Source organism: Macaca thibetana, chromosome X, assembly GCF_024542745.1.
Source record: "Macaca thibetana thibetana isolate TM-01 chromosome X, ASM2454274v1, whole genome shotgun sequence".
In the NCBI taxonomy this organism is placed as follows: domain Eukaryota; kingdom Metazoa; phylum Chordata; class Mammalia; order Primates; family Cercopithecidae; genus Macaca; species Macaca thibetana.
The window spans coordinates 141103746-141118041 of NC_065598.1; positions in this window are offsets into that span (position 1 = coordinate 141103746).

Below are 14296 nucleotides of genomic sequence, written 5' to 3' on the forward strand. Positions count from 1 at the left end.
TAGTTTGTTCAGGTAATCAGTTTCTTCCTGGTTCTGTCATAAGGGGGTGCATATGTCCACAAATTTGTCTATTTCTTCTAGGCTTTCTACTTTATGTTCATTGAGGTTTTCATTGTTGTCTCTGATACTTATTTGCATTTCTGTGAGGTCAGTGATAACATCCTCTTTGTCATTTCTAATTGTGTTTATTTGGATATTCTCTCTTTTTTTTTTCTTTATTAGTCTAGCTGGTAGACTATTTTATTAATTAAAAAAATCAATTCTAGGATTTGCTGATATTTTGAATGTTCTTTTATGTCTCGATTTCCTTCCATTCAGGTCTGATTTTGGTTATTTCTTATCTTCTGCTAGCTTTTGCGTTCATTTATTCTTGCTTCTCTAATTCTTTCAGTTGTTAAGTTAGGTTGTTAATTTGATATATTTCCAACTTTTTAATGTGAGCATTTAGTGTCATTAATTTCATCCTATCACTGCCTTAGCTGTGCCCCAGATTCTGGTATGTTGTATATTTGTTCTCATTAGTTTCAAAGAACATTATTTCTGCCTTAATTTCATTATTAACCCAAAAGTCATTAAGAAGCATGTTGTTTAATTTCCATGTAATCGCATGGTTTTGAGTGATTTTGTTAGTCTTAACTTCTACTTTTATTGCATTGTGATCCAAGAGTGTGTTTGGTATGATTTGAGTTCTTTTCTATTTTCTGAGGATTGCTTTATGTCCAATTATGTAGTTAATATTTGAGTATGTGCCATTTGGTGGTAAGAAGAATGTACATTCTGTTGTTTTTGGTGGGGAGTTCTGTAGAGCTGTCTCAGGTCCATGTGGTTCAATGTTGAGTTTAAGTCTTGAATATCTTTGTTAATTTTCCACCTTGATGATCTGTCTAATACTGCCAGTGAAGTGATGAAGTCTCCCAATATTATTGTGTGGGAATCTAAGTCTCTTTGTAGGTCTCTAAGAATTTGCTTCATGTTCTTGTTGATATGAACCCTTTACCATTATGCAATTCTCTTGTCTTTTTTGCTCTGTTTTCTTAAAGCCTGTTTTGTCTGAAAGTAGAATTGGAACCCCTGCTTTTTTTCTGTTTTCCATTTGTTTAGTAGATTTTCCTCTATCTCTTTATTTCGAGTTGATGTGTGTCATTACATGTGAAATGGGTCTCTTAAAGACAGCATACCATTGGGTCATGCTTGTTTATACAGCTTGCCATGTTGTGTCTTTTAAATGGAACATTTAGCTAATTTACATTCAAGATTTGTATTTATATGTGGGGATTTCACCTTGTCATTGTGTTGTTAGCTGGCTACTATGCTGGCTTATTTATGTGATTTCTTTATAGTGTCACTGGTCTGTATTTTAGTGGGTTTTTGTATTAGCTCAACATTTGCTTATCTAAAAATGATTATATTTATCCTTTGCTCAGGAAGTTTAGTTTGACTAAATAAGAAATTCTTGGTTGAATATTTTTTTATTTAATAATGTCGACTGCAGGCCCCAAACATCTTCTGGCTTGTAGGGTTTCAGCTGAGAGGTCCACTATTAGCCTGATGGAGTTTCCTTTGTAGGTGACCTGCCCTGTCTCTCTAGCTGCCTTTAACATTCTTTCTTTCATTTTAACCTTGGAGAATCTGATAATTATGGTCTTGGGGATGATCTTCTCATGTAAAACCTTGCAGGGGTTCTCTATATTTTCTGACTTTCACTGTTGGCCTCTTTAGAAAACTTGGGGAAGTTTTCATGGATGATATCCTGAAATATGTTTTCCAAGTTGTTTGCTTTCTCCCCCTTCCTTTTAGAAATGCCATTTATTCATACATTTGGTCTCTTTCCATAATCCCATACTTCTCAGAAGTTTTGTTTATTTCTTTTTTCTTTATTTTTGTTTGACTGCTTTCAGAAACCAGTCTTCAAGTTCTGAATTTTTTCCTTATCTTGTTCTATTATGCTGTTAATACTTGTGATTGAATGGTGAAATTTTTGTATTGTGTTTTCAGTTCTGTCAGATCCTTTAGGTTCCTTTTCATACTGGCTATTTTGTCCTTCAGCTGGTGTATCATTTTATTGTGATTGTTAGTTTCCTAGGATTAGGTTTTGCTGTTCTCCAGAATCTCAGTGATTTTTGTTCCTATCCATATTCTGAATTATATTTATTTTATTTTAGCCAGCTCAGCCTGTTTAAGAACTCTTGCTGGATAACCGGTGCAGCCATTGGAGGACATATGACACTCTGGCTATTTGAGTTACCAGAGTTTTTGCATTGGTTCTTTCTCATCTCTGCATGCAGATTTTCATTTAACTGCAGTGCAGATTAAGTACCGTCAACAGACTTCTTTTCTGGATGTTTTCACAGGGCCAAGGCTTTGTTCAGGATCTTTATTTGAAACTGACTTATTTTCTCTGGTTTCACAGTGAGATATGTTAGCAAGGTATTTTTGGTGTTGAAGCTTTGGAGTGTGATCCAGTAGGTGGCGCTTAGGCATATCTGTTGGTTGGCAGATACTTGCTCAGTTGTGTGGCTCTCCTATGTTTCCTCACAGTTGCAGTCATGTTCTCTCTCAATGTGGTGAAATTGTGGGTTCCTCTTCCCCTTTAGTGCTAGCTGTAGATTGTGGCTTGGCACTCCTGCGCTGCCCACAGCTCTGGGGCAATCTCAGGATTTATGTTTCTCCCACAACTTGGAGACAGCAGAGGAAGGGACCTTAGTAGTGGTTGTGGCCAGGGGTCTTTTGCTTGATTTCTGGGGGCTCCACTCCAGAGAGATGCAAATCAACAATAACTCAGTGCAATCATTCCAGGATAAAAGGTCTGTGCTGTTGGCCCAAGTCAGGGCTTCTCTGTCTGGTGACAAGCAGTAGGGGTGTGTGGGACCCATGGGAGACAGACTGGTCTCCTCTTGCTGGGTCAACTGCAGCTTGTTGGAGGTGTGGATAAGGCACTAGGGTCTTTGCTTCTTTGTTAGTCTGAGGGGTAGCAAGGGTAGTCTTACTGCAGAGGCAGTGGCAGAGAGGCTTTCAGTTGCTCCTAGGAGCTCTATCCAGAGAGTTGCAGTGCTGCTGCTATAGGCTCAATAGCCCTGGAAGGAGGTGGTTGGAGCCCAGGCCTGGAGGACCTGCCTGGTGAGGAGATATAGAAATGGACACCCACGTAATAGTCTGGTCACTTTTTTTGTAGGGATGCTGTGGTACGCTGGGGGTCTGCTCGAGTCCCTAGTCTCTTTGGATATTCCAGTACCTGGAGGTGTCATTAGTGAAGGCTGTGAAACAGCAAAGATGGAAGCCCGTCCCTCCCTCTGGGAGCTCTGTTCCAGGAAGGTACGGACCTGTTGCAGGCTCATATGCCCCTTTAGGAGGTGGCTGGAGAACCTGGTTGGGACAACCTACTCAGTGATGAGAACAGAATTGGGGACCTGATTTAAAATGCAATCTGGCCATGTTTTTGTAGAGCAGCTGTGCTGTGTTGTGCTCTGCTGGAGATCCACTCAAGTCCCTAGTTGCCTCAGAGTCTCCAAAGCCCAAAGGGTGGAATGAGTAAGTCGCCCAAATGGCATAGATGGCGTCCTATCCCTCCCTCTGGGAACTCCATCTCAGGGGGGTTTTGATACCTCTGTCAGCCAAAAACACCAGTGGGGGTAGGTGGAGGCCCCAGTTAGGAGGTGCTGCCCTGTGTCAAGGAATGGGATCAGAGACTCACTTAGAACAGCAGTCTGGCCACATTTTCTTAGAGCAGCTGTGCTGTGCTTGGGGTCTGCTCGAGCCCATGGATGCATCAGACTCTCCAACGTCCAAAGGGTGAAACAGCTAAGTTGCCCAAACAGCAAAGATGGCATCTTACTCCCCCCTCTGGAAGCTCCATCCCAGGGAGGTTTGAAATGTCTGTCAGCTAGAGAACACTGGCAGGGGTAGCTGGAGACCAGAGTTGGGATGGCCCACCTAGTGAGGAGGAACAGGATCAAGGAACGACTTACAAAAACATTCTGGTTATGTTTTTGTAGAGCAGCTGTTCTGTGCTGGGGGCTTGCTTCAGACCCCAATTACCTCAGACTCTCCAAAGTCCAAAGGCTGGAACAGCTAAGTTGGCCAAACAGCAAAAATGGTGACCCACCCCTCCCTTCAGGAGTTCTGTCTCACACTACTACCAGCAGCTGGCTGTAGTTTCAAGCCAGTGGGTCTTATCCTGTGAGTTGCTGTGAATGTGGGGCCTGAAGACTGTTGTTGCTCAGCCTCCTGGATTCAGCTCCTTTCCTAGAGCTCTGCACTGAGGTCTAATCTCCCACTTTGCTGGAGTTGCAGCTGCTTTTGCCAGGAAGCCTGAAAGGCCTTGCTATCTAAGGCTCCAGAATATCCACATGTGCTTGAGAAGCTGCTCTGCAGAGACTCCACATAGCTCTGTGTGTCAGATTTAAGGCCCCGGTGGAGTGGGTCCATGAGGCAGTCTCCTGACCAGAGGGTTGCAAAGATTTGTGGGAGAAGCATGGATTACTGGACTTGCACATTCAATCACCATTTCCCTGAGTGGGAGAGATTCTCGTGGCTCCATGTCTCTCCTAGGTGGGCTGTCATGCTGTCTTGCTTTTCTCCATTCTCTGTGGGTCAAATTGCTTCCTTCATTTTTCTCAATGGATGTACCTAGATATTTCAGTTGAAGTTACTGTATTTACTTGCCCTTTCTGTTCTTCTCCATGAGAGTGGTATACACTAGCTGCTTCTAGTCAGCCATTTTGGCTACCCCACCATCATTAATTGTTATAATTCCTTTAGGACAATGGTCAACTTCAGACTCTGAAGACATAATTTTTGAGTTTACAAAAAAAAAAAAATAATAAAACCATTTGGGAGGACCTTCCATCTCTTCTCTTTTCTTGCCATATGTCCCTAAAAGAGTTATTTACTTTCTTTCTCTGTGCCTTAGCATCTTTATTTGTAAAATAGAACTTGTAATGCTACTTATATGTTTGTTGGAAAAAATTAGAGCTTGCCTGGCCAGGAGAGGCACTCAATAAATGTTACCTGTAAGTATATATATATATATATGTGCCACCATGCCTGGCAAATTTTTGTATTGTTGTGGGTTTTTTTGTTTGTTTTGTTTTATTTTTTATGAGACGGAGTTTCCCTCTTTTTGCCCAGGCTGGAGTGCAGTGGCGCGATCTCGGCTCACTGTAACCTCTGCCTCCTGGGTTCAAGCGATTCTCCTGCCTCAGCCTTCCTGAGTAGCTGGGATTAAAGGCATGTACCTATACTTGGAAATTCGTCTCATTTTTCTTTGGACTTCTTTTATTATTATTATTATTATTATACTTCAAGTTCTAGGGTACATATGCATAACGTGCAGGTTTGTTACATATGTATACTTGTGCCATGTTGGTGTGCTGCACCCATCAACTCGTCAGCACCCATCAACTCATCCTTTAAGTCAGGTATAACCCCCAATGCCATCCCTCCCCGCTTCTCCCTCCCCATAATAGGCCCCGGTGTGTGATGTTCCCCTTCCCGAGTCCAGGTGATCTCATTGTTCAGTTCCCACCTATGAGTGAGAACATGCGGTGTTTGGTTTTCTGTTCTTGCGATAGTTTGCTGAGAATGATGGTTTCCAGCTGCATCCATGTCCCTACAAAGGACACGAACTCATCCTTTTTTATGGCTGCATAGTATTCCATGGTGTATATGTGCCACATTTTCTTAATCCAGTCTGTCACTGATGGACATTTGGGTTGATTCCAAGTCTTTGCTATTGTGAATAGTGCCACAATAAACATATGTGTGCATGTGTCTTTATAGCAGCATGATTTATAATCCTTTGGGTATATCCCCAGTAATGGGATGGCTGGGTCATATGGTACTTCTAGTTCTAGATCCTTGAGGAATCGCCATACTGTTTTCCATAATGGTTGAACTAGTTTACAATCCCACCAACAGTGTAAAAGTGTTCCTATTTCTCCACATCCTCTCCAGCACCTGTTGTTTCCTGACTTTTGAATGATCGTCATTCTAACTGGTGTGAGATGGTATCTCATTGTGGTTTTGATTTGCATTTCTCTGATGGCCAGTGATGATGAGCATTTTTTCATGTGTCTGTTGGCTGTATGCATGTCTTCTTTTGAGAAATGTCTATTCATATCCCTTGCCCACTTTTTGATGGGGTTGTTTGTTTTTTTCTTGTCAATTTGTTTGAGTTCTTTGTAGGTTCTGGATATTAGCCCTTTGTCAGATGAGTAGATTGCAAAAATTTTCTCCCATTCTGTAGGTTGCCTGTTCACTCTGGTGGTAGTTTCTTTTGCTGTGCAGAAGCTCTTTGGTCTCTACCATTTTGTAATGGTAACCAAACTTCAGGTGTAACCCCATCTGATGTCTTTTCTATATACCACTGATGCAGCCATGCTTGGTTGGTGCACCTTGCCAAGTTTCTTTACAATTTTTTATCCTTATATTTGATTTAGATTCACTTACATTTCTACCATTGAATAGTCTGTTTGCCTGGTTCATGTAAGTAGACGCTCAGTTAAAAAGAATGCTGAACTCACTTAGAAAAAAAACATTCGTTTAAATCCTCTACTGCAGTGTTGTTTCCTAATTTCTAGAGATTGAAGAATCTTCCACACAAGATGCTGCAGAATGTGTGCAGAAGAAGTGTCCAATAATGAGCCACGAGAATCTAGTAAACATTCTGTTTATTCAAAAAACATTTGGGAGGACCTAATATGTGCTAGACTTTGTGCTAAGCACTGAGGATGCAAAAGAAAATAGTCCTTGCCATTTAGAAGCTTGTAATCTAGTGAGAAAAGCACAAGTAACGAAATGCTTAGAACAGTGTGTGTTAAATTCTACAGTCTAGATAAATAAAAGGCACTGTGAGGTGCCTGGAGGAGGACTTACTACAGCCTCCGTTTAAAAGTGGTTCAGTTTAGAGAATGAGAAAACGTTCTCACAGAACTGCCTCATCTCACACTTGAAAGACTGCAGTAGCCCCTCAACTCTTTTTTATAGTTCCACCAACTCCAATCCATTTTCAGCAGAAATACAGGTGAATTTGTAAAAAAAAAAAAAAAAAAAAAAAAAAAAAAAAGGCAAAGAAATGAACTTGATCAAACTCAAATGTGAAGAAAGAAAATACACTTTAAAACTGAGCATCTCCTGTAATGGTACAATTGTACACACACACAGACACATACATATACATACTCTCTCACACACACATAATTCCAGCACACTAAATGTCATGCACCTGAAAGCAATTTTGTAATGATTTTATTTGCTTCTCTGCCTTTCTTGCCATTTGTTGTTCTCATGATTTTTTTTTTAATTTCTGTAAATGATTGTAAAGTTCCACAGTTGTTAAGTGAGTTTTTTGTTAGTAATTTTATTCATTTTTTAATTAGAAAAAATGATTCATTTTTAGCCAGTTATATTGGCACTGCATGTTTTTTAATGTTGCTTGAATTTTAAAATGTTGCCTCTGGCTGTAAATGAATTGTCAGGAAGTAAAATAATCAAAAGTAATGTTACCAGCCACTAGTTCACTTAATGACTTTGGTTCATCTCAAGGTGAATGACTTTGGTTCATCTCAAGGTGATTTTAGAGCATGTTTTATATTCCCAATTTTTTCCATTTGCTATAGAATTTTGATTTTTTACATTTTAATTCAGTTTTTAGCCAGCAAGACTTATTTAATCTATTTAGTATTTTTAAACCATTGTAAATTTATTTTAAATTTGTACTTATTTTCTTCTTCATAGGAAAGCAAAACAAAAAATCTTATAGCAGGAATAGGAATCTTATAGCAGTAATTGGTTTTGGTGTTAGGATAATTTAAAATAGGCATTACAGTTTTAGAGGTTGATTTAGTATTCAAGTCAAAATGTGAAATAAAGCAATGAGAAATAGATCATTTCTAATTTGTTAATTATTATGAGTAGACATTTTGTGTCTTTTACCATGCTTAATTAGATATTCCACTCCCTTAGATTGGCCAGTTATGGTGAATAAGATAAGTAGACAAGACCTGCTGAATACTAACCCAACTACTTCCTGAAAACATTCATTTTCTGTGGCTTCACTGTTTCAGCTTATCTGCCATTTTAACCAGTTGTTTTAAACCAAAATCTTGTATTTCTTTTCTGCATTGGCTCCGGAGTTGAGCACTTGAAACCTGCCTGTCACGGAAGCTTCCCTTACTCAAAAATGTCATCTACCTTACTATCAAAGTAAATTACAAACTTCTTAGCTTAGCATTTAGTCTTATGTTCATAAGAGATACTCAGTTACTGTTTGTTGGCTTTAAGAATAGTAAGAGTGTACTTCTAGTGAGATTATCATGCACTAAACACTTTGCTAAGCGCTTTCCATAAATTATGTGATATAGTCCCTTAAGATAACTTTATGTTATGGGTGTTTTTATTGTCTTCCTTTTCCAGGTAAGGAAATAGGGACTTGAAGAGATTAATAACTGCCCCAAGGACACACAAAATTTGAACTCACTTCTGTTGGACTCTCATGTTATTTACATTTATTTCAACATGTATCACTAGTCTTACTTCTATGGATCTAAATCCTAGCTCTGCAAGTAATTTTTAATTTAAAAAAATTATTATGGTGAAATATACATAAAACTTAACTTTGAGCCATTATAAAGTGAACAGTTCAGTTGCATTAAGTACAAAAACTATGTAGCTATTAAGCAGTAATGCCTTATTAACCCTTACTCCCACCCGTGGTAACCTCTATTCTACTTTGTTTCTCTGTAAATCTGCCTATTCTATGTACGTCATGTAAGTGAATTAAGTTAATATTTCAATACTTGTTTTTGTGTGTAGCTTAGTTCACTTAGAAAATGTTTCCCATGCCTGTAATCCCAGCACTTTGGGAGGCTGAGGTGGCGGATCACAAGGTCAGGAGATCGAGACCATCCTGGTTAACATGGTGAAACCCCGTCTCTACTAAAAAATACAAAAATATAGCTGTGTGTGGTGGCAGGCACCTGTAGTTCCAGCTACTTGGGAGGCTGAGGAAGGAGAATGGCGTGAACCCAGGAGGTGGAGCTTGCAGTGAGCCAAGATCGGGCCACTGCACTCCAGCCTGGGCAACAGAGTGAGACTCCGTCTCAAAAAAAAAAAAAAAAAAAAAAAAAAATGTTTCCAAGATTCATCCATGTATTAGCGTGTATCAGAATCTATTTTCCTTTTAAGGCTGAATAATATTCTATTATATGTATATACCACATTTTGTTCATTTATTCATCTGTTGATGGACATATGAGTTGCTTCCACTTTCTGGATATTGTGAATAATATTGCTATGAATATTGGTGTTCAAGTGTTTGCTAAGTCCCTGCTTTCAATTATTTTGGGTATAGGCCTACCCACGGAGTTGCTAGATCATATGATAATTGCCAGATCAAAAAATTCTATATTTAACTTTTTAAAAAACTTCCATACTGTTTTCCATAGCAGCTGCAGTGTTTTCCATTCTCACCAGCAATGCACAAGGGTTCCAATTTCTTCACATCATTGATAACACTTAATTTATTTTTCTTTTAATAATAACCATCCTAATGAGTGTGAAATGGTATTTTATGATGGTTTTTACTTATGTTTTCATAATGACTAGTGATATTGATAGTCTTTCTATGTAGTTCTTAGCCATTTGTATATTTTCTTTGGAGAAATGTCTTTTCAAGCCCTCATATGGTTTGGCTGTGTTCACACCCAAATCTCATCTTGAATTGTAGTTCCTATAATCCCCACATGTCCTGGGAGGCAACCAGCAGGAGGTAATTAAATTATGGCGGTAGAGTTTTCCCATGCTGTTCTTGTAATAGTGAATAAGTCTCACGAGAGCTGATGGTTTTATAAAGGGCAGTTTCCTGCACACACTCTCTTGGCTGCTGCCATGTAAGCTGTGCCTTTGTTCCTCCTTCACCTTCCACCATGATTGTGAGGCCTCACCAGCCATGTGGAACTGTGAATCCTTTAAACCTCTTTTTAGTTATAAATTACCCGGTCTCAGGTATGTCTTTTTTAGCAGCATGAAAAGAGATTAATACAAGCCCCTTACCTATTTAAAAATTGGTTTGTTTCTTTTTGGTTTTTGAGTTTTAAATTTTTTATTTAAAATATTTAAGAAGTGTGAACTATGTGTAGGGAACTACTGTGTTAGACCATTTTGAGGGATTAAAAAATAAGATAGTTCTGGCTCTCAAGTTGTCATGGTACTGATACACTTAAGACAAATATACAAAAGATGAATCGATGAAGATGAGAGGTTTCCAAAGAGTCAGTAGCAAATGGGACAGGAAGGAGACATGGCATCTTTTAAAAGTGTTTTGAGAAGTAACCAGATAATCCTGCATGAAATCAGTAGCACTAGAAATGAGCTTTAAAGGATGGATTGAATTTCAACAGGCATCCATAGGACTAGGAGAACATTCAGGTAGAAGACATGGCATAATTTCAAAAAATGCAGGAATTTTTTGTGTACCATCAACTTGTTCCATTTGCTCAGCAAGGTTGCATAAAGCTTTACTGTAGAGGGCCTTGAATGTCAGAATAATTTATTTCTAACTACTTTAATAAGCAGTTGGAAGCTTGTAGAAATTTTTGAGAAGGAGAAAGAGCAGCAGAGACATGTAACTTAAATATTTCTTTCATTCTCATGCTTTTGTTTAGCAGTATATGTTAGATACTTTGCACATAACAGGCATCCAATAAATAATTAGTTGGTAGCACAGAAGCATATATACCAGTTCATTTTCTGATTCATCATTTATCTGAATACGTGGAATATCAATGGAATTTTTCACAATCTGACTCTCTATATAATTATTTTGTCAAAGCTACCAATGCTTTTCTAGAATAATGAATGGGTTACCTGAGTGTGTCTTTTATACCGATGGATTTTATAGAAACTGCAGCTGTTTTATCAGAATGTATCTTTGCTGGGACATTTAAGAAGAAAATAGAGCTATTATAAATAGAACACAGGACTTCAAACCAGGCCTCAATCCTTTTTCTAGCTGCAGATATGAAACCCTAGTCGGTTCCAGCCTACACTCTGTGATTCAGTCCTGTGATGGTAAACATGAATAGCTGTAATTTTTTTTTTCAAAATAGAAACAGTTTACATTTAAATCAATGCAGAGAAGGAAAAGGCTTTCTTACAGTCACCAGATTAAATGGCATGTTTTTCTTCTTCCACACAAGAATAGTGTTTGTGGTTTCTGAGATCAGCAGAAATTGAGGCATTGGTGAACTTGTTCAGTGCTTAAAGTGGTTTCATCTTCTTATGATTCAATAATAAACCAGAAGGCCAATTTAAAACAATTCAGATTCACTCTACATGGTTAACATTTACACCACATAAAGACATTATTGTTAAAAAGCGAAAGGGAAACAAAAAGTTCAGAAGTTGCAATAAACTGGTGTGAATCGTTGAAGATGAGGATCACTATCTTTTTTGAATGTTTACATTGGATCACAGACAATGTGATGGACAGGTGACATGTTCTCCCCAACATTCCTGTGGAGTAAATGTTATTCACCTGAAAGTGTAGACAAGACAATAGTTACGTAGAGTTATGCAATAATTAGGCTTAGTCAACAGCTGTCTTCAGAATATATGGCTTAACACAGCAAGGGTTAATTTCTCATTCTTGTCAGAGTCTAATTGGGTCAACAGGATGTTTCTACTTCATGCAGTCATTGAGGAAGTTGATGGGAGGTCATTTCACCAAGTGTTCACACCATCTTCTAGGGCTTTGAAATTCTCCACTGGATGTTTTGCATCCAACTGACAAGTGAGGGAAAGAAAAACCAAGGAGGATGGCTTGAGAGGTGAGAGAAACTTAACAAATCTACATCAGCATAAGTTGATGTGCTGAGGTAGATTCTTTTGTTATGATGCTATAAAAACCCAAGTCCTAACCACTCTTTTGAGTGACCCATCTGTGGATGCTCCCATGTATATGCCTGATGCACATGTTAATACATTTGTTTGTTTTCATCTTGTTAATCTGCCTTTTGTCAGTGCCATTTACTGTGCCCCTGCCAGGAAATCTAAGATGGGTAGAGAAAAAATATTTTCCTTCCCTGCACCATAATGTACAGCAAAGCCTACCCACAAGAAAGAATTATCCAACCCTAAATGTCAACAACGCTGTGGTTGCGACACCTTGGTTGAGACTGTCAGATTTGTAAGGGTGGGGATTGTGCCTGCTATATTCATTATTATGTCCCAAGCTCCTAGGACGGCCACTGGCATAATAATTATGTGTTGACTGAATGAACAAAAAGATAGATGATGATGAAGGAAGATGAGAAAAAGATACCTGAGTCAAGATACTGCCCTTTTGTTAGGTGCCAAGACAGGCTTTTCTGTTACGTACTCCCACACTCTGTGCATGCTGATGGGTAAATTTAAGGTGGTATATACCCATGGAATAGGGAGAAGGTTGAGACCAAGCTCTAGGTGCACAGGGGTTGATAACCACAGCCATGAAAAACCACACAGACAAAATAGTTTCCAAGTTGATTTTAATCTTACAAATCCTTGCTATTCAGCATTTCTATGTCATATTTTGGAAACATAAGTTAATAGAGATTTTAAAAAGTTGATGACATTATGAGATTAATCGAAGTAGATAATTAGTCATGTGTAGATTCTTACGTGTCATTGGTGCCCACAACCACACACTCACACATGACTGCAATTTGTTTTGCTTCCTTCAGTTGAGATCATGCAGTATGTTCAGTTTTATGACTTTGCAGTTCACTTAATAATAATATTACACCATGACCTTTACATGTCAGGATATATATACATATATAGATACATAGATAAATCCACTTTAATCTTCTTAATGGGTGACTAGTATTTCCTGGCATACATCTCCAATAATTTACTTTAAAAATTCCTTATTGTGAACATTTAGGTCATTTTCTGTTTTTTATTATTCCAAAAAAATGTATTTTCTCTGACTCTTGGTCTTCTAGAAAAAATTTCTTAGTATATCCTGTGCATTTCCTTAATCTAATTCAATAATGTTTTGGTCAATGCAGGATTTATACTTCAGCCTCTCTTGAGTAAATATGTTTTCTTCCATTCCTTCAAGTATTTATTCTTTGAGTTGCAAACAATCCAATTATTATCTTTTACTTATTTTTAAATGTGCAATTAAGTTATTATTGACTGTAGTCATGCTATTGGGCTATCAAACAGTAGGCCTTATTCATTCTTTCTAACTTTCGTTTTGTAACCATTCAACATCCCCATCTCCCAGCCCAGAACCCCTCCCCACAACTACCCTTCCTAGCCTTGAATAACCATCATTCTCTCTATGTCTATGAGTTCAATTGTTCCGATTTTTAGATCCTACAAATAAGTGAGAAAATGCAATGTTTGTCTTTCTGTGCCTGGCTTATTTTACCTGACATAATGTTCTCTAGTTCCATCCATGTTATTGCAAAAAATAGGATATTAACTTTTTAAGGCTAAATAGTACACCATTGTGTATAAGTACCACATTTCTGTAATCCATTCATCTCTTTTTTAGAAAAAAATATTTGATTTTAAGTTCTGGTATACGTGTGCAGGATGTGCATGTTTGCTACATAGGTAAAAGTGTGCCAAGGTTGTTTGCTGCACCTATCAACCCATCAATTTGTTTGATTTTATTTTAAGTTCTGGTATACATGTGCAGGATGTGCAGGTTTGCTACATAGATAAAAATATGCCATGGTGGTTTGTTGCACCTGTCAACCCATCACCTAGGTGTTAATCCCCACCTGCATTAGCTATTTATCCTGAAGGTCTTTTTCCTCACAACCCTTCCCTCCCTGTGTTCATGTGTTTTAACTGTTAGCTTCCACTTATGAGTGAGAACATGTGGTGTTTGGTTTTCTGTTCCTGCATTAGTGTGTTGAGGATAATGGCTTCCAGCTCCATTTATATCCCTGCAAAGGACATGATCTCATTCCTTTTTATGACTGTATAATATTTTATGATGCTTATGTCCCATATTTTCTTTATCCAATCTGGTAATTGCTGGGCATTTAGGTTTATTCTATGTCTTTGCTATTGTGAATAGTGCTGCAATGACATATACATGCATGTATCTTTATAATATAATGATTTATATTCCTTTGGGTATATACCCAGTAATGGAATTGCTGGATCAAATGGTATCTCTGGTTCTAGGTCTTTGAGGAATCACCACACTGTCTTCTACAATGGTTGAGCTAATTTACATTCCCACCAAAAGTGTAAAAGCATTCCTATTTCTCCACAGCTTTGCCAGCATCTGTGG